Below are 19,719 nucleotides of genomic sequence, written 5' to 3'. Positions count from 1 at the left end.
TCATGGTGTACACTATAATAACATACAGTGTTATGTGTCACCCTAAGTTTAGAAAACAAAGATAGTGTTGTTGAAAAGCATATGTTGAAATTTTATATTATTAGGTAATGTCTATGAGATAGTTTTTTCATAATTGATGGCATGTTCTTAATAATTAAAAAGCTCCCTATTTATCAACTTTAGGACTTATTTACAAACTGAGATTTATTATACTAATAACTGTCAACTTGAGGTAGATGCAGACATTATTCTTCTGAAAATGACTGTGTAATAAGAAAGGGTACACTAATTTCTATATTTTTCTCTTCTTTAGTTCTATATATCAAGGAAACTAACAAGCTTCTAAGAATAGAGACTTGGCTTCCCAGAGTGGAACTTTGTAGAGAGAAAGAAGCCTGAAGAATAAATGGTAATTGAAGGGGGATGCTATTAAAATATGACCTATTTGGTGTGTCAAGATGTGTAGTCCCAAAGACAAGATGACAGAATGGGATAAGGACCTGCAACTTCCAAGCTCCTCTCCAAGTTCATCTCCCAGGACCAACATCTTATTTTATTATATTTGATAATACTTTTTAAAATGGAAACTGAACATTTTGCCTTCATTTTTTCTACCCAATACGACATTGATGCATCCCATTCCAATCCCTTCCTTCTCCCACAGTTTCCAGCTCAATACGAGAGTGTTTTGTTCCAGTTAGCGTGAGTCATTCATTGAGAGGAATAAAAACTCAATAGGGAGCAAAGGACTCTTAGAAAAAGGTTTAAGAACATATTTATTTTTTCCAAGTAAAAGAAAAACAAACATCAGAAAATAATCAAAGCAGACTAAGTTTCCCATCTGAATAAATGTCAAATTCATCATTATGATCTTCATGCCCAATAATAATCCTGAGGAATAATGTTAGAGCAATCCTGAAATCTCCCCTTGCATGCCTCAATAGTAACTTTTACTCTCATTTTCATTCAATAACCAGTAAGATGCTCATGGAAACCACTGAGCCAAATATACTTTTCTCTCAGCCATCATAAACATCCATTTACATGTCTTCCAAAGAAACATTTTCTTATGAAGTCACATCAGGAGTTGTCATACTCTACAGCATTTCTTTATAGGAAGAAATTGAAAATTTACTGGTAGTTTGCCCCAGGTTTGTTGAAAAAATTACCATATTTGTACCTATCAGCAATTTTTATGTCTAATGTATCTTCTTTAAAATAATGATTTCCAAAAATTTAGTTGTGCATTAGAATGCCTAAAGGAGTTTGATGAAAGCTGGATGAAAGCTCTACACCTAGTAAATTAGGATTCCTCGTCTGGGAAATGTAATCTGCGTTTTTATCATGCTGGGCATTAGGTTATTTACCTGGATCTCGAAATCACTGTCCTGAGTCTTTTCTTGGTATGCCCATATTGAACACCTTAGATGAGTAGATCTTAAACCTGACCAGTTATAAAATATTCTTGGAAACTTTATAAATACTTATATTTGCAAGTCCCATCCACAAAAATGTGATTACGTAGCTCCAAATGTGGTCAACCAGAATCTATATTTTTCAAAAGCATCTCAGATGATTCTTATGAGAGCTATTTAACACACTTGGGAATGCCATTTTAAAAACATACTAATAGCACTCTTATCTTTAGTATTCTACAGTTTTGGAAAAATATAAACTTGGCAATCATCTGATTTTTTAATACATCAAATGAAAGTATTTGACTATTTAAATTTGTAAACATGAAGTAACTCTTATTTACATGTGCACGTGTACAAGTGGAATATCTAAAGTGGCTTCCCCTCCCTAGTTATCATATTGTCCTGTTCATTCCCTTATAAAATTTATTAAAGTGTTTTTTTTTATTTGTTTATTATGTCCTCCCCTCTTAGAACATTAATTTCTTGAGGATAAGAACACTCCGTGCTATGTTTACCTATGTACTCCTAGGACCTAGAACATTGACTGGCACATAGTTGGTGTTTAATACATACCTGTTGAAAGAGTAGATGGGTATTATACACATATATGATATTTATGTATAGATTATATATGTAAATCACATATATATATGAGATTGACATATATTGCACCCTTCCCCACACACACATATACACATACACACACAATACTGGTGTAATTTCTTAGATGCTGTTAGAAATTCTTTTTACTAATCATGAAATTTCTGTTATACTCAAAGGCATTTGAGTCTCTTCCATATCCCAAATCAAAGGGGAGTTTAGTAGTCAACTATACAGTCTCATCCTTTTCATTTGAGAGGGACCTGGAGACCTTGATTTGGATTTTCTATTAACATTTTTTTTTAAGAGGCGTCATATCGCTCCTCAGGTGTTGCGAATCACTCTCACTTAATGAACTGCCTGAAGAGCAGCTGAATCATTGCAGAATCATGTTGCCTCACGAGGAATGTGTTAACTCGTTAGTCTTCACTCACATGATGGAAAGTGCAGTTAATAGCACTGTTACATTGTCACATTGAAGAACTTTAGAATCAAGTCATTAAAAATATTTTCTCACTGTGAAAGGTAGTGTGGTTTCTAAAAGCTTACCTTTAAAAATATCTAGAAAAGGTGAGGCTATTATGACTGCGCATTTCCTCTCTGGGTAATATCCTTTTCAATTCAAGACTGTGTTTCAGAGGTGTTCAGCATAGGGGCTTCTCAGTTCCTCACCCAGGCTGTAACGCTGAGTAGATATGCTTCTTGGGGAGACTGGTGGTATAGGGCATATTTGTTATTTTCTTCGTTTACACATTCATTCACTCAACAACATTCACTCTAGTATGTTTTGCATCCCAGGTGTTCTGCTAGGCACCCTCTAGGAAATGAGGGAGAGCAGTGTGCGCTCTTCTAGTGGTATGTACAGATGGCTCTGAGACAGAGAACAAGGACATCTAAGGCTGGTGGTATCAAGGATGGTTACCTGGAGTTGCAGGTACTTGTGCTGAGTTTTGAATATCGATAGCATTTATTCATTCCACAAATATGTATTGAACACCTTCTTTGGAACTAGGCTAAGCTGTGGATATACCCATGGTGGTTTTGTGTGGGAACAAAACCTCCATGAGGAACTTACAGCCTGGGAGGGTGGACCAGCATAAAGCAAATAATCTCCAAATAAAAATATGTGATTAGTGAAGAAAAATGCAATAAACTGTAAGAGAGCATTGCAGATGGAGCACAATTTTGATCAATTACTCAGGGAAAACTTCTCTTTGAGGAAGTAGCATTTGAGATGACATCTTAAGTTGAGTAGAAGTTAGCTAAGCAAGGACAGAAAGAAGAGGATACCAGATAACTAGAGCAGAATTCCCTTTAGTTTATTCAAAGAACTTTGCTAAAAAACAGCAAGAATATAAATAAATAATAAGGGTCTTAAAATCATTGACTTTACTGAACATTATGCTAATTTAAAATATTAGAGTGCAATCAAAAGCCCTGGTTTGGAAAGTCCTAGAAAAGAACCTGAAAAATACTTTTATTCTTTTTAATTTTTTTCTCTGTGCTTTTTTCTTTTAATTCTCAAAAGGGAATAGCAGGTGCTCTAGAGACAGGCACCAGAATGTTGTTTGAATTTAATTTTCTTTTCAATTATGTGGTAACTTTTGATTTTATGATTTTATTGCTATTGGGTTTTTTTCAATTTTCAAATGTCAGCTTAACACTTGGCCGAATGCAGCCATAGAACACTCTAAAATACCCAACTCAATGTGGAATCTGCCTTTCTAACTTTTCACTTTCCAACAAACTTTTTGTTTATTGCTCTCCAGCCGTAATCATTCACTCTTGTCAGACTGTATTCCTCTCTTCCCATCTCCATTTTCAGGACCTTTCTGTACTCATTCAATATCAGCCATCCTGCAATATAGCACATTCACGATGTCTCTGCTTCCGGTATCCAGTAATGCAAATGCTTTCTTATGAGCAATGGAGCAAAGACATTCATCTGGTTCTTAATCTAACAGAGCAACGGGAAAATCAAAGTTTCTGGATCTTTACTCCAAGTCTTTGTTGAGGAACTGACATTTAAACTGCGCGTAAATAGAATTGGTCATGCAATGATAAGAGGGAGGAAGGGCACTCCCCGTGAACAAGGGAGAGACAAACACTTCAGGCGGTGGGACCTGGTAAGTGCAAAGACTTAGAGAATTGAAACATTATGATCCAGTTAAGAAACTGCTCTTAATTTTGTGGCCTTTGTGAAGTGTAAAAAGAGAGAAAAAAAAAGACATACCACTATTTGTTTTATTTAGAGGAATCAAACAAGAGAAAGGAAAAGGAAAAATGATAGATGCTTATAGTGAGCATTCGTGGTGTTGGCCTCTCCAGCATCAGTGTTTGCTTCATTGAGCAGAAATGTCTGTTTCCATGGCTACCATCATTCCCTTTAACCTAGCTGGTTTGAGTGAGAACTGAATGCACCTCTGGTTCTAAGCCACCTGCCAATCTGATTAATTGTATCTGCTCAGCCAAGGCGATTGGTTCAGAATTTGACTTATTACCAAATCAGGGACAATGATTTCAATTCCAGAAATTTTAAGCAAACTTTTGGGAGGAAGTAATCTCTCTTTTAAATAAAATTGGAGCTGGAAGCCTGTAGGGGTTGGCATGGAGAAGGCCTAACAGAGAGTAAATCCAATAGGGAAGAATACAGAGATTAAAGATGGGGAGGAAACTACCGGCACGTAAGACATTATTTGGCCCTTTGGGACAATTCATATCACAAATTATAGACATTTTAGTTACAAGAGCCAATAAATGTCCATTTTATGAAAAGTAAGCTTAGGTTGGGTTTCTGTTGTTGCAATTAAAGCATCCTAAATAATGTAGATTTTAATAAGGAAAATTTTTCTTGGCCTATATCTGAAACATCGACATTTCTGGAGATTCCCAGATTAATTTCAACAGTACACCACAGGTAGCTTTGGTCTTAATGAACCAAGTTGAAAGTGTGTTATTATACTGGACTTAACCTTTTCTAAAAAAAGTTATCATAGGAAAATATCCCATTTTTCAGCTTTCTAGCTTTTTTTTTTTTCTAGAACTAGTATTACCTTAAGAGTAAATGCACATCCTATATTAAGGTTTCATTTTTATCCACAACTCATGTATAGTAAACTGTTCTTACTTTACTTTCTTGCTGGAAAAAAATTTGATCTTAAGTCAACTGCTGTCCATCGATAGATATTTTATTTTTAGCATTATCTTTTTTGGTTACACTCCAACAAATGTTATGTCCTTCAACTGATATTCTAAAATCTTAAGCAATTTTTGCATCTTCTAAAGCCAATGAAGATTTAGCTCCCTCAAATGATTATCTAGAGCCTACATAATCCCTCTTAAGTCTTCCAGGCTATTTGAATTGTCATTTCAAATAGTTTTATCAGCAATATATATTTTTTTACTTTATTGATCTGATAAACTAACTGGAACAGACACTGAGGCACTATTGTCATAAAAATGAGGAGGTTTACTGAGGCAAAGCCTATAGTTAGTATTAATAAACACATTTAGAGAGATAAAAAGAGCTGCTGCATTACATTCAAGATTTAAATGAAACAAACAAATGCTTCTGTATGTTCAAAATCTCTAATCCAAACACATAAATCATCTTATTTCCTTTGATTTTCACACACAGTTTGAGATATATTAAGAAATACCCTAAACCCAAATTATATGTGAATATTTTAGAGGTACAGCAGAGTTGGTAGGTTTGAGGTAATAAGAGCTGATTGAGTACAGGGCATGATGAAATGGGGTGATGAAAAGGAGTGCTTGATCCCAAAGGCCCAAGTCCTTGTTTCCTAAAGGGACATTTAGGCAAATGGCCAAGTAAATAGACTAAAGTTAGGCTTCGAAAATGGTAAAGAAACGTGTCAGTTGATGGGAGAAAACATGGGGAGCTGGAGTGTGAACACAGAATATTATTAAGAGACTGGGCTTAATTGATAGTCAAATGAAAATTGAATCTTGAACCCATAACTTACTAGCAAAGTGGTTTTGGTCAAGAAACTTTATTTCAGTTTTTAAAATTTTTGATTTTTATGAATATATAATTGGATGTATTAATGGACACATGCAATATTTTGATACAAGCATAAAATGTGTAAAGATCAAAGCAGGGTAATTGGGGTATCCATCACCTCAAGCACTTATCATTTCTTTATGATAGGAATATTTCAATTCCACTTTTTTGGTTATTTTGAAATATACGACACATTATTGTTAACTATATTTGCCCTATTGTGCTGTTGGACACTAGGTTTTATTCCTTTTTTCTAACCCTATTTGTGTCCCCATTATCCAATCCTTCTTCATCCCCCCTCCCACTACCCTTCCCAACCTCTGGTAACCACCATTCCACTCTCTACCTTTGTGAGATCAAATTTTCAGCTCCCACATCTGAGTGAGAACGTGCCATACTTGTCTTTCTGTGCCTGGCATATTTCACTCAACATATGACCTCTCGTTCCATCTGTGTTGTTGCAAATGACAGGATTTCATTTCTTATGTTTGAATACTGTCTCACTGTGTATTTTTTTTTTACCACATTTTCTTTATTCATTCATCCCTGGATGAATACTTAGGTTGATTCCATATCTTGGTTATTGTGAATAGTGCTGTAATAAACATGGGAATACAGATATCGCTTCAATATACTGATTTCCTTTCTTTTGGCTATGTACCTAACAGTCGGATTGCTGGATCATATTATAGTTCTATTTTTAGTTTGTTGAGAAAGCTCCACAGTGTTCTCCATAGTGGCTATAGTAATTTATTAATATATTTCCACCAACAATGTACAAGGGTTCCCCCTTCTCCAGGTCCTTGCTAACATTCATTATTGTCTGTCTTTTTGATAAAAGCCATTTTAACTGGGGTGAGATGATATCTAACTATAGCTTTGGTTTGCACTTCTTTGATGATTAATGATGTTGAGTATCTTTCCATATACTTGTTGGCCATTCATATGTTTTCTTTTGAGAATATCTATCCAGATATTTTGCACATTTTTTAATCAGATTACTTTTTTTGTTTTGTTTTTAATTTGCTATTGAGTTGTTCGAGCTTCTATAAGAATATATATATTCTGGTTACTAATCCCTTGTCACATGGGTAGTTTACAAATATTTCCTCCCATTCTATCAGTTGTCTATTCACTTTGTTGATTCTTTCCTTTGCTGTGTGCAGAAGCTTTTTAGCTTGATGTAATCCTAATTCTTTATTTTTCCTTAGGATCCTGTGCTTTTGAAGTCTCTTTTGCCCAGACCAATCTCCTGGAGTGTTTTCCCAATGTTTTCATTTAATAGTTTTAGAGTTTCAGGTCTTACATTTAAGTTTTTAGTCCATTTTGATTTGGTTTTTTTATATGGCAAGAGAAAGGAGTCCAATTTCACTTTCATTTTTTTTTTTTTTTTGCATGCGGATTTTCAGTTGTCCCAGCACCATTTATTGAAGAGACTTTCCTTTCCCCAATGTATGTTCCTAGCACCTTTGTTGAAAATTATTTGACTGTAAAAGCATGAATTTATTTTTGGGTTCTCTATGGGGTTCCATTGGTCTATGTGTTTATCTTTATGCCAGCACCATTCTGTTTTGATTATTATAGCTTTATAGCATAATTTGAAGTCAGGTAATATGATGCCTCCAGGTTTTTTCTTTTTGCTCAGGATTGGTTTGGCTATTCTGGGTTTTTTGTGGTTCCATATAAATTTTAGAATTATTTTTTTCTATTTCTGTGAATAATGAAGAGGCTTCACTTTGAAATTGAACAAGTAACTTATAGGGGGCCTCAGTTCTCTTATGCTGGCAATTCACTTAACTATGAGTGCCAGTTTCTTCATATGTATAAAAAGTAACTGATGGGCCAGGCGCGGTGGCTCACACCTGTAATCCTAGCACTCTGGGAGGCCGAGGCGGGTGGATTGTTTGAGCTCAGGAGTTCGAGACCAGCCTGAGCAAGAGCGAGACCCCGTCTCTACTAAAAATAGAAAGAAATGAATCAGACAACTAAAAATATATAGAAAAAAATTATCTGGGCATGGTGGTGCATGCCTGTAGTCCCAGCTACTCGGGAGGCTGAGGCAGTAGGATCACTAGAGCCCAGGAGTTTGAAGTTGCTGTGAGCTAGGATGACGCCATGGCACTCTAACCCAGGCAAGAGAGTGAGACTCTGTCTCAAAAAAAAAAAAAAAGTAATGATGATATGAACATTATTGAACTGTTGTGAAAGGTAATGAGATTAATAATAAAAGGTTCTTAGTGGAGTGCCTGACATATAACAAAGACTCAGCAAATGTAAAATATTATAGTAATTTTGATTAAGATGATTATAGCAAATTATGATTCAGGATCCTGGAATTTAAGAAACTCTGAGGAATAAGACCCTATTATTCAGGAAAGAAATAGAACTTGCTTTAGTACAGAGGCTTAGTCCTAGAAGGACATGGTGTTTCTCGAAGAATAATTCTGCTGTCAGCAGTAGGGATCAAGCGAAACTACTAGGTCGATATAAGTGGATGGTGAGGGTTATGGAGAGAGATATTGAAATTGTCTGGATCTGTTCTGGTGCCTGCACCATGCCCTCAACACTCCAGATCTCGGGGCTTTTCGAAAGCTCAATTTCATTCCAACGCCTCAAGAGCTAGTGGGGTTGAAGTCACTTTGGTACCTTTCATGTGGATCAATGTTGTCAAATAAGGACTGTCTAGGAACTTCAAGTCAGATCATCAGTAGATCCAGCTGTGAGAACTGGAATTGGAAAATACAGGGATATAAAATTAAATAATCCATGCAAGGTTCTTGGTACAATGCTTTCCATATACTAGTTGTAATTTTCGAGATTTCCTCTTTGAAACACTTTCTACTCTTGACTTAACTTATAACTAAGGTTGCCAAATTTAGCAAATAAAAAATACAGAATGCTTAGTTATATTTGCATTTTAGACAAGAAATAAATAATTTGTAGTGTATTTTCCAAATATTGCATATATTTAACAACCTTACTGATAACCCACTTTCCTGGATTTTCTCATTTTATCTCCTACACCTTCTCAGTCTTCTCTGGTGGCTCCTCATTTCCATGAGCTACACTAACCTTCCTATCTCACGTGTCTATCTTCCCACCTTGTAAACATACCATTTGGTATTCTCTTTGCCTACCACTGTTAGTCTGGCCATGTTATACTTATACTTCAAGTCTTGGGATACTCAGATTTAACCCTATACGAAGTTAAATTGATCATGCCATTTGACAGCACACCTTGCAACCCATATTACACTTATATTTGATGAATGCTATTCTCTCTCAACAAAATTCTATGGGGCAAGAATATGTTTGACTTAATCTCTACTGATTCTCTTGCACTCAGCACAGGAAACCCACTCAATAAACACTGGTAGAATATGGAAGGAATAATAATTTTTGTTACTCTGTTATTAACAAGAATTACCATTTTGTTTTTCGTGGCATATTTTTCTAATGTATTTCAAAGACACTAAGAATCACCCTCGTATTATATACTAATAAGATGTTATTAAACAACTAGGTTCTATTGAGTAGCGGTCATTTCTGGCCTCTAATATAATAAGAAACATTTACTGAGCACCTGCAAGGCCCCAGGTGCTGTCAGAGTGCTTAAAATAGCTGATTTTATTCCATAGTCAATCATAATAAGATCAATATTAACTCACTAATTAATAATCCAGAATGCAAACTATTTAATTTAATACTTGTCAGGATATTGATATTTGGAACAAATTAATTATTAACAAAAGACAACACTGTAAATGGGCGGGACTGTTCAAGAAACCAAGTACAAAACAGAAAGAGTTTTGGCAAGTAAAGGAAATTAATGTGAACATAAAGAGACAATGTCACAAGTTGCAAGAGTTCGACGCTTTCTTTTCCAAACTGAGGGATCATTTCTGTCTAGACAATGAATATCATAATTATTAGACTCAAATAGCATACTCTTTTATTGACTGTAAATTTCTATGTAATGTTATCTTTTGTTTTATTCAGTCATAAAAAGGTTATAATAACTCATCTCACCAGAAATATTATAATTTTCTTAATATTGACATTTCTTCAATTATACATATTTAAAAATAAGGACATTTCAGAACTACTGAAATCTTATCAAACACAGTTACAAATTACTTCTTTGTTGCAAATAGCTCCATAGATGAGTAATTTAACTCTTGTTAGGTGGATTTTTATTCAGTTTCTGCAAATGATGTTGTCCACATTTGTTGGAAATGCTTAGGATATGCCTTTTCTGAGGCTTGCAATTCCCTGTTCACAGACTACAAGTGTTTTGAATTATTCAGAGATAAGAGAAAATGTTAAACAAAGATATTGTCAAGGTATTACTATGCTTACTATACTATATTATTAATAATATAAATTCCTATAATAAAATCAAGGCTGAATACAACCAAACTTCTGTATTATTCTTCTTATTTTTAATATACTTTTAATTGAAGTTTAATGTAATTACAGCATACCTTGTTTTATTGTGCTTCATTTTGTTACTTGCTTTTTGCAGATACTGTGTTTTTTACAAGTCAAAGGTTTATTGCAACCCTGTGTCAAGCAAGTCTGTTGGTGTCATTTGTCCAATTGCATCTGCTCACTCAGTGTCTCTGTGTCACATTTTGGTAATTCTTCCAATATTTTAACCTTTTTCAGTATTATTATATCTGTTATGATGATCTGTCATCAGTGATATTTCATATTACTATTGTAATTGTTTTGGAGGCTCCACAAACCACAATATAAGATGGCAAACTTAATAAGTAAATGCCTGTGTTCTGCCTGCTCCACTCACTGGCCCTTCCCTTAACTCTTTCCCTCTCCTTGGGCCTACCTATTCCCTGAGACACAATAATATTGAAATTGGGCCAGGTAATAACCCTGCAATGCACTATACGTTTTCAAGTGAAAGGAAAAGTTGCACATCTCTCACTTTAAATCAAAAGTTAGAAATGATGTACACATGGACATAGAGTTTATTAATAGAATAGACATTGAAGACTTGGAAGGGTGTAAGGAAGGGGAGTGAGGGGTGAGAAATTACTTAATGGGTACGATGTGCACTATTTGGAGGACAGTTACACTAAAAGCCCAGACTTAATTTTTATGCAATATTTCCATGTAGCAAAACTACACTTGTAACTCTTACATTTATACAAATAAAAAAAAAAAGCTAGGAATGATTAAGCTTAGTGAGGAAGACATGCTGAAAGCCAAGACAGGCCAAAAATCTAGGCCTCTGGCACCAAACAGGTAGCCAAGTTGTGATGCAAATGAAAAGTTCTGGAAGGAAATTAAAAGGAGAACTCTGGTCAACACATGAATGATAGGAAATTTAGACAACCTTATTGCTGATAAGGAGAAAGTTTTTGTGGTGGTCTGGATAGAAGATCAAACCAGCTACAACATTGCCTTAACCCAAAGCCTAATCCAGAGCAAGGCCCTAATGAAGGCTGAGAGAGGTGAAGAACCTGCAGAAGAAAAGTACGAAGCTAACAGAGGTTGGTTCATGAGTTTAAGGAAAGGAGAATTCTCTGTAACATAAAAGTGCAAAGTGAAGCAGCAAATTCTGATGGAGATGCTACGGTAAATTATCTAGAGGGTGTAGCTAAGAGAATTGATGAAGGTGGCTACACTAAATGACAGATTTTCAATGTGGACAAAATGGTCTTATATTGGAAGAAGATGCTGTCTAGGACTTTCATAACTAGAGAGGAGAAGTCAATGCCTGGCTTCAAAGCTTCAAAGGAAAGGCTGACTCTCTTAGTGGGGTCTAATGCAGCTGGTAACTTTAAATTGAAACCAATGCTCATATATCATTCTAAAAATTCTAAAGCGCTTAAGAATTATGCTAAATTTACTCTGCTTTTGCTCTATAAATGCAACAACAAAGCCTAGATAACAGCACTTCTGTTGACAGCATGGTTTACTGACTATTTTAAGTCCCCTGTTGAGAACTACTGCTCAGAAAAAACGTCTATCAAAATATTACTGCTCATTGACAATGCATCTGGTCACTCAACAGCTCTGATGGAAATGTGCAAGGAGATTAAGATTGCTTTCATGCCTGTGAACACATCATCCATTCGGCAGCCCATGATTCAAAGAGTAATTTGGAATTTCAAGTCTTACTATTTATAGAATACATTTTATAAGGTTATAGCTGCCATAGGTAGGAATTCCTCTGATGGATCTGGCTAAAGTAAATCGAAAACTTTCTGGAAGGAATCCACCATTGTATTGGAGTGTAAATTTGTACAACTACTATAGAAAGCAGTATGGAGATTCCTCAAAGGACTACCATTCAATCCAGCAATCCCACTACTGGGTATTTACCCAAAGGAAAAGAAGTCATTTTATCGAAAAGAAATCTGCACCAGAATGTTTATTGCAGCACAATTCACAATTGCAGAAGGTATGGAATCAACCTATGTGCCCATCAGCTGATGAGTGTATAACGAAAATGTAGTCTGTGTATATATACACCATGGAGTACTACGACTCGGCTATAGAAAGAAATGAACTAATGTTTTGTGGTTTTTTTTTTTTGCAGCCACTTGAATGGAACTGGAGATCATTATTCTAAGTGAAGTATCTCAGGAATGGAAAACCAGATACCACGTGTTCTCACATATAAGTAGAAGCTAAACAAAGGATATATATGGTAATAAAGAGCTGTAATGGACATTGGAAACTAAAAAGGGGGGAGGTTGGGAGGGGATAAGGGATAAAAATGTACCTATTGAGTACAACGTGCACTGCTCTGATGACAGGTGCACCGAAAGCCCTTACTTCAGCATGATACAATTTATCCACATAAGAGAAAACACTTGTACCCCCTAAATTTTTCAAAATAAAATTTAAAAAAATGGATCAAAAATACAGGGGGAAAAAAGGAATCTACCATTCCAGACTCTATTAAGAGCATTTGTGATTCATGGGAGGAGGTTAAAATATCAACATTAACAGGAGTTTGGATGAAGTTGATTTCAACCCTCATGGATGACTTTGAAGGGCTCAAGACTTCAGTGGAGGAAGTAACTGCAGATGTGGTAAAAATAGCAAGAGAACTAGAATTAAAAGTGAAGCCTGAAGATGTGACTGAATGACTACAATTTCATGAGAAAATTTGAACAGATGAGGAGTTACTTATTATGGATGAGCAAAGAAAGTGTTTTTATGAGATGGAATCTACTTGTGTTGAAGATGCTGTGAACTCTGGTAAAATGATAACAAAGAATTTAGAATATTACATAAACTTAGTTGATAAAGCAGAAGCAGGCTTCAAGAAGATTGACTCCAATTTTGAAAGAAGTTCTACTGTGAGTAAAATGCTACCAAACAGCATCACATGCTAGAGATAAATCTTTCATGAAAGGAAGAGTCAACTGATGTCGCAAACTTCAGTGTTATCTAATTTTAGAAATTACAGTCACCATAATCTTTAGCAACAACCGCCCTGCTCAAAAAGGTCACTGAAAGCTCAGATGATCATTAGCATTTTTTAGCAATGAAGTATTTTTTAAATTAAGGTATGTGCTTTGTTTTAGACATAATGCTATCATATACTTAATAGACTACAATGTAGTGTAAACATAACTTTTATATACCCTGAGAAATAAAAAAAAAAAAATCATGTGACTCATTTTATTGTGATGTTGGTTTTATTATGATGGTCTGGAACCAAACCTACAATATATTTAAGGTATGCCTGTACATAAAAATGTACAAATCAAAAGTGTACAACTTATTGAATTATCACAGCATGAACACACTTTTGTAACTCATCACACAGATCAAAAGTATGCTATTTCCAGCATTCCAAAAGCTACTTTCTGGCTTCTATATCACTATCTCCATGCTATTCAACAAAAATAAAATTTCTTATTTTCAACATCTCATTTTAAGTAAGTTGCCTTATATAAAATAGTTGTCCCTGTATAAGTAAAATATACAGAATATACTTTCATGTCTGGCTTTATGAACTCCAATATTTATTCCTCAAGCTCTGCAAGAAAGCTTAAAAGTTAATTTACTTTATCAGTTTCTTAGCCACCACTTTCTGATCATATTTTTAACTGATGCTTTGGAATTTATAAATCCATAGTGGAAAAGTGACACTGCTCATAGGGTACACTTTTCTGTGCTTGCTTTCTCTACATGATCTTGACTCTCAAATATTTATTGCCTTAAAATCTCTCCCGTGCCTTCAAACATAAGTCTTTTTACGTTTTGGCCAAATTTTCTAGTTGTTCTCAGCAGCATTGTCAATCAATAACAAACTAATTCTTTATCCATATAAGTAGAAATCAAGTCAAACAACTTTTATCCTCTTGAATCGATCTTTCAGTTTTACTGGCTAATTTTATGGTACAAAAGTTTAATTTTCTAACTTCTAATCCTGCAGAAGCTCCCTATTCTAGACCTATCTCTTGTTCTCCAGTATCCACCTACTTAACACCTCATCCCCTCCCACAGGGCAGACACTACTTCCTTCCACAAAAAGATTTCCGCCTGGTGTCTATCCTGCATCCATAATGTATTCTGTCATCTTGAGAACATCTCGTACTTCAACCAGATGCTCATCACTATCTCTACCTTGCTTGGAACAGGAGATGGTGACAAAAGGAGAGTGATTTTACCTTCAAGAGTAAGGATGAGTAATAGTCATCTGTTCTGTTTCAAGGTTCCAACAAGTAAAATCTATGAATTTGCTGAGTTGTTTAATACTTGAACCATTAAGTTGCGTGTGCTACATTTCTAAAATAAGTTTTTATCTGAAGCAAAGCCATATATCCTGTGATAAGTAAATATTTGCTATATCGCCAGGGCTCTAGCTCTGACTTTTGAGCCTAATGGTTTTCTGTGGCAGTACTGAGAAGCTGTGCATTCTTTCTTTCTCTGCCCTAAGGCTAGCAATGACGTAAAAGAGTCACACATTCTTTAAACTTTAGTATATTTTTCTACCTTGGCAATGGTGGCTTCAATGACATTGTTCTGATTTGGTGTCTCTCTGACGTAAATAAAGAGAGTGAGACAGAGTGCATGTGTAGGTGCATGCGTGTGTGTGTGTGTGTGTGTGTGTGTGTGTGTGTGTGTGTGTGAATTCCTCTTACTACATACTGCAGCTTTACTTCTTACATCTTTCTCCTTTATTCCTCCTCTCTCAGTCACATATAAAACTGTGTCCAGTTCCTCCTGCAGATTTGGTAACTTCTGTACTCCTGCCCATTAACATTGTCTCAGTTGACCCTCCCATTTCCTCTCCCTACTGTTATAGTTACCTGATGAAGGATCTCATTCTATTTCCTCCTATTTTTTAGGCATTCAGAGTCTTCTGATTGCTCCCACCATTGCTACCATCTAAAGCAGGCTTCCTAAAACACAGGTCTGATGTCACTCACCTATTCAAATTTGTCAATGTCCCCTCATTGTCTAACAAATAAAATTGAAATTCTTTAGCCTGCAATCTTATCCAGGGTTCATTTTGCTATAGAAATCAAATCTCACTCACCTTAGCTTTAGTTATTAAAATATGTTTACAGGAAATTGAGGTAGATGCCCATTACTCCTTGGTCATTGGCATCCAAGTTTCTTCTTCAACCCTATCTCTAGTTTTGTTTCAGGAAATTACCTTTCTCTTATGATATGTTGGCTTATTGTAGACCGTAATTCAAAATACCTTTTTCTACTCCGGCCAATGGGCAAATACAAACACTTTGAGTATATGATCTAGTTAGTCAAATTAGGCTTTCTGTCAGGACTTTGAGTCTTAATTGGGGAGATGGAAGAGAATATAAAATAGAGCTTATTAACTCTAGTAGCAGCACTCAAAGAGAATGGTCAAAATCTTTAGCAGTTTAGGTATCCCAAACTACCCTTGTTATGGAAAGCTCAGCCACTTGTCCACGATGCTGAGTAACGACAACAGGCAGTTTGAGGGGGAAGGAAAGAGAGCGTTTACTTTGTTGACAAAGAAGGAAATATGGTAGACCCACTCTCACATAATCTCGAGTTTCCTGAACATAGGCAGAAATACAGAGCTTTTAAACTAAGGGTTCTTGGCATTAGGCAATTACTGTGGTTAACTATTCTAATCATTCCATCTCTGCCAAAAACAAAGCCTGTGAACTCTGCCAGCTGCCCACCTTAGGGTCAGGTGGCCACTTGGGAGTTTTAACAAAAGACTTAACCTGCCTCAGGGATGCAGGCCAGGCTGCAAGTTTTCAAAAGAGTGGGGGAAGTTTTAAAAAGACAGATAATCTTTCTGCCCTTCCCCCCCCCCCCCCCCCCCCCGCCCCAGGACATTCCCTCTGTTACATATTCCCCACTCTCAATATTTCCCTTCTATATCTATGGGAGGAGAGGTGACTGCTCTGCCCTGGCTTCTGTTTCATTCCTGTTGATTATGAGATATTCAGTCATTGTCTAAGCCACTTAATTTATCTCCAATATTTTCAAGTTTTGCTTTGGTTGTCCAGTTTTTTTTGTTGTTGCTGTTAGTTGCTATCAGTAAAGACTGACAGAGGAGGATAAGGAGGAACTGATACATAGCAAGAGCAGAGCATATGGACAAGCTCTTGGTGGACTACAACTAGAATCAGAGCATCAGCAGGAAACAAAGCAGCTTTTCCCTCTGTATTTTGCTCTTTCCAGGGTCACATGGCCTCTTTCCTCTTCTTCTACTTAATTTTATCCTCCTTCTCCACACTGGCTTTTTTCTAATTCAAATATATCTGCCCTAAAATTGTCTGCTTTAATCCTTACTCAAAGTGCACCCAAATTGAAGGGTTCGCAGAGACCATCTTGAATCCCCGTGACAAACAAATCTGCATTTCCAGAAGGGAGTATGTGATGGTCCTGGATTTGATCTTGTGTCCAACCTGATCAAACCAGCTACGACCAATGGCATATATAATATGAACCACACTTCTCTGGGATCTGGACTAAGAAGGCTCTCTAAGAAGGGATGTGGGGGAGGGGGAACAAACAAACAAAAAGTGAATCTTTCTAAGGTATGTCAATTCTGTGATCCTGTCTCAGTCCTTTGGTTCATCTACCCATGAACTATCTATGTGCCTTTCCATTTCTTCGTCTTATTCTCTCAATATCTACTTCATTAAAAATAATAACCATCCCTGAAGGACCTCTTCAAGTGTTTCCTGCTCCACAGAGTCATTTCTTTTGTCTTCACCATACAGTCTCACCTAAAAACAATCATTCTTTATTCTAAAATTCCATGGAAGATGAGAATTTGACTGAGAAAATATTTTTCTGAATACAATCTTGAGTGAAATCTCCTTATGTTCCAAGAACAAGAAGTTTTGATCGACTCACCAATAATGGCAATTTGTTTAAGAATTGAGCTGTGCTTAGGGTACTAATAAAGTTCAAACTTGCTTCCTCACAGTTTTGTAATACTACAAAGCATCACAGAACAGATGTTCAAATTTCTCAGTGTGAAAGTTAAGAATAGGAAAATGGTTGGCGTGATATCAAAGAATTATTGTTGGTTGGGCCTCCAATCATAAAAGTTCACTCTTCTCACAAACCTATCTATTGATTCACGCATAGGCTTGCTGTTGATGCCACTGACTTGTATCATAGGTAAAATCAGTGAAAACACATAAAATAATTTGAAATGTACTATTTTTTAGTTGAATTATCTAGCTATTTGCATCTTTTCTCTATGTTTGTTCATATGCTAAATTACTAAACAATAGAAGTTACACAGTTCAATTATCTAATACAGGAAAAATACCAAAATTTCATGAGATTTAGGAGAGCCATGTTTAAATAAGTTGGTAATCTTTTACATAAAACTAAAAGCAAAAACTAAAAAAATCTAGCAGCTTACATAAAACTAAATGAAAAACTGAAAAAATCTAGCAGCCTAGGCATTACTGTAAAGACTGTGAACTAAAATAAAATCTTTAGGCTCCCCCAAACCGGCTGGGCCCCCTCTTGGCCAAGGGAATATCCTAAAACTAAATTGCCTACCACAAGGAGGGAGGTCAGACATGCCTCATCATGTACCTCTCCTTGGAGACATCCTTTGTAACCCATTAACAGGCCTAAAGGGATGCAAGACAAACCTGCAGGTCCTCAATTGGCACAACAAATATATGTCTGGTGGCTTGTCTCTGATTAACAGAGCTCCTTATCTTAAAATGTTCCAAGCCTTTAGACAAAACTTCATGTCTTTAACCAACTACAAGTCAAAGAATCTTTAAATCCACCTATAACCTGTAAGCCCCCCACCAATCCCTGCTTCAAGATGGCCCACCTTTTTGGGCCAAACCCATGTATGCCTTCCATGTATCAATTTATGACTTTACCTGTAACCCCTGTCTCCCTGAAATGTATAAAACCAAACTGTAATCCAACCACAGTGAGTTCAACGGCTCAAGGCTTCTTGGCCATAGCTCCTGCTCATCATCCTCAAATCTGGCTCAGAATAAATCTCTTTAAAATTATTTTACAGAGTTTGGCTTTTTTCCATTGACAAGACTAATTAATTACTCAGGCAGGAGTAAAATAACAATGACACATGATATGTAAGGGAATATGCATTTCTAATAGCATGCTACAGCTAGAGGGTGGAGTAATTGTTGATCTCCAACTGGTTAGATAAGGCTATCTGTTTCAAGTTCTCCAAATTTTGCAAACAAAACTGCCATCGTCCTTCAGATAGAGGAAATGTGTGACCTTCCACAATAATTTAACTTCTCCATGTTTTCTCATCTTGAAAATGATAATGCCATAATCAACATGACTCCCGTGTGAGGCAATGGATATTTTCTTCCTTGCTTTTGAAGATGTTTTATGTGAAGCAGCGTGAGCTTTTTCAGCATGCTGTGGTGTAATGAGAATTTTGTATAAGAAGTCATACGGAGAAGCTAGTTAGCTGACTTAGAGCACAAAGCACATAGGACTGAAATGGTAGGTTGCAGTCCTATGTGAGCAGCCACTTTCATCCAGTTCTATAAATCTAGAACTGTTACTCAAACTCAGAAACTTTTTTAAAAGTGATTGTCAAGGGAAGGCAAGATGGTGGACTAAAGCAGCCTGAGTGAGCCACTCTCAAGAAAAGGATCTAAAGTTGCAAGTGGATACCCCCCTACAGATGGGCCTTCTGGGAAAGAGCATTGTGAATCATTGGAGAAGTGGCAGGAGACATTGAGAGTAAAGGAGAAGGAGAAAGGTGATTCACTCAGCAAGAATGGAAGGCACCTGGGGGAGGCGTCCACACATGGGGACAGATGGGAGGAGAGAGCCCTGGGGTTTCACGCTGCCCCTGCAGACACTGCCTGTGATCTGAGCTGCAAGGAGGCCCCCCCCACCACCTCCACCACAGACCTCCAGACTGATTAGGGAGCTGCTTGGAGTCTTTATAGTGACATTGCACCAGAGAGTAGACACATCAGGGACATAGTGGTTTTCATTCCCAGGTTGCTACAACTGATGCAATTCTGAGCTCTCAGGTCCAGAGCACCAGGTCTAAGCTGGCTTTAGCTTTGCTGCAGCCACTTCCACATTGCCCCAGCTGGGCTAGGGAAGGAGCAGGGAGAATGAATGCTCTCATGTACCCTGTGACCAGGAGACAAGCACCTCTTCCCTTCACAGGGGATTTGAGCAAAACAGGCACCACAGAAGTGCCTCTCA

The sequence above is a fragment of the Propithecus coquereli genome, unplaced genomic scaffold (assembly GCF_000956105.1).
Source record: "Propithecus coquereli isolate 6110/MARCELLA unplaced genomic scaffold, Pcoq_1.0 Scaffold102, whole genome shotgun sequence".
NCBI lineage: Eukaryota > Metazoa > Chordata > Mammalia > Primates > Indriidae > Propithecus > Propithecus coquereli.
This window is presented reverse-complemented; position numbering follows the sequence as displayed.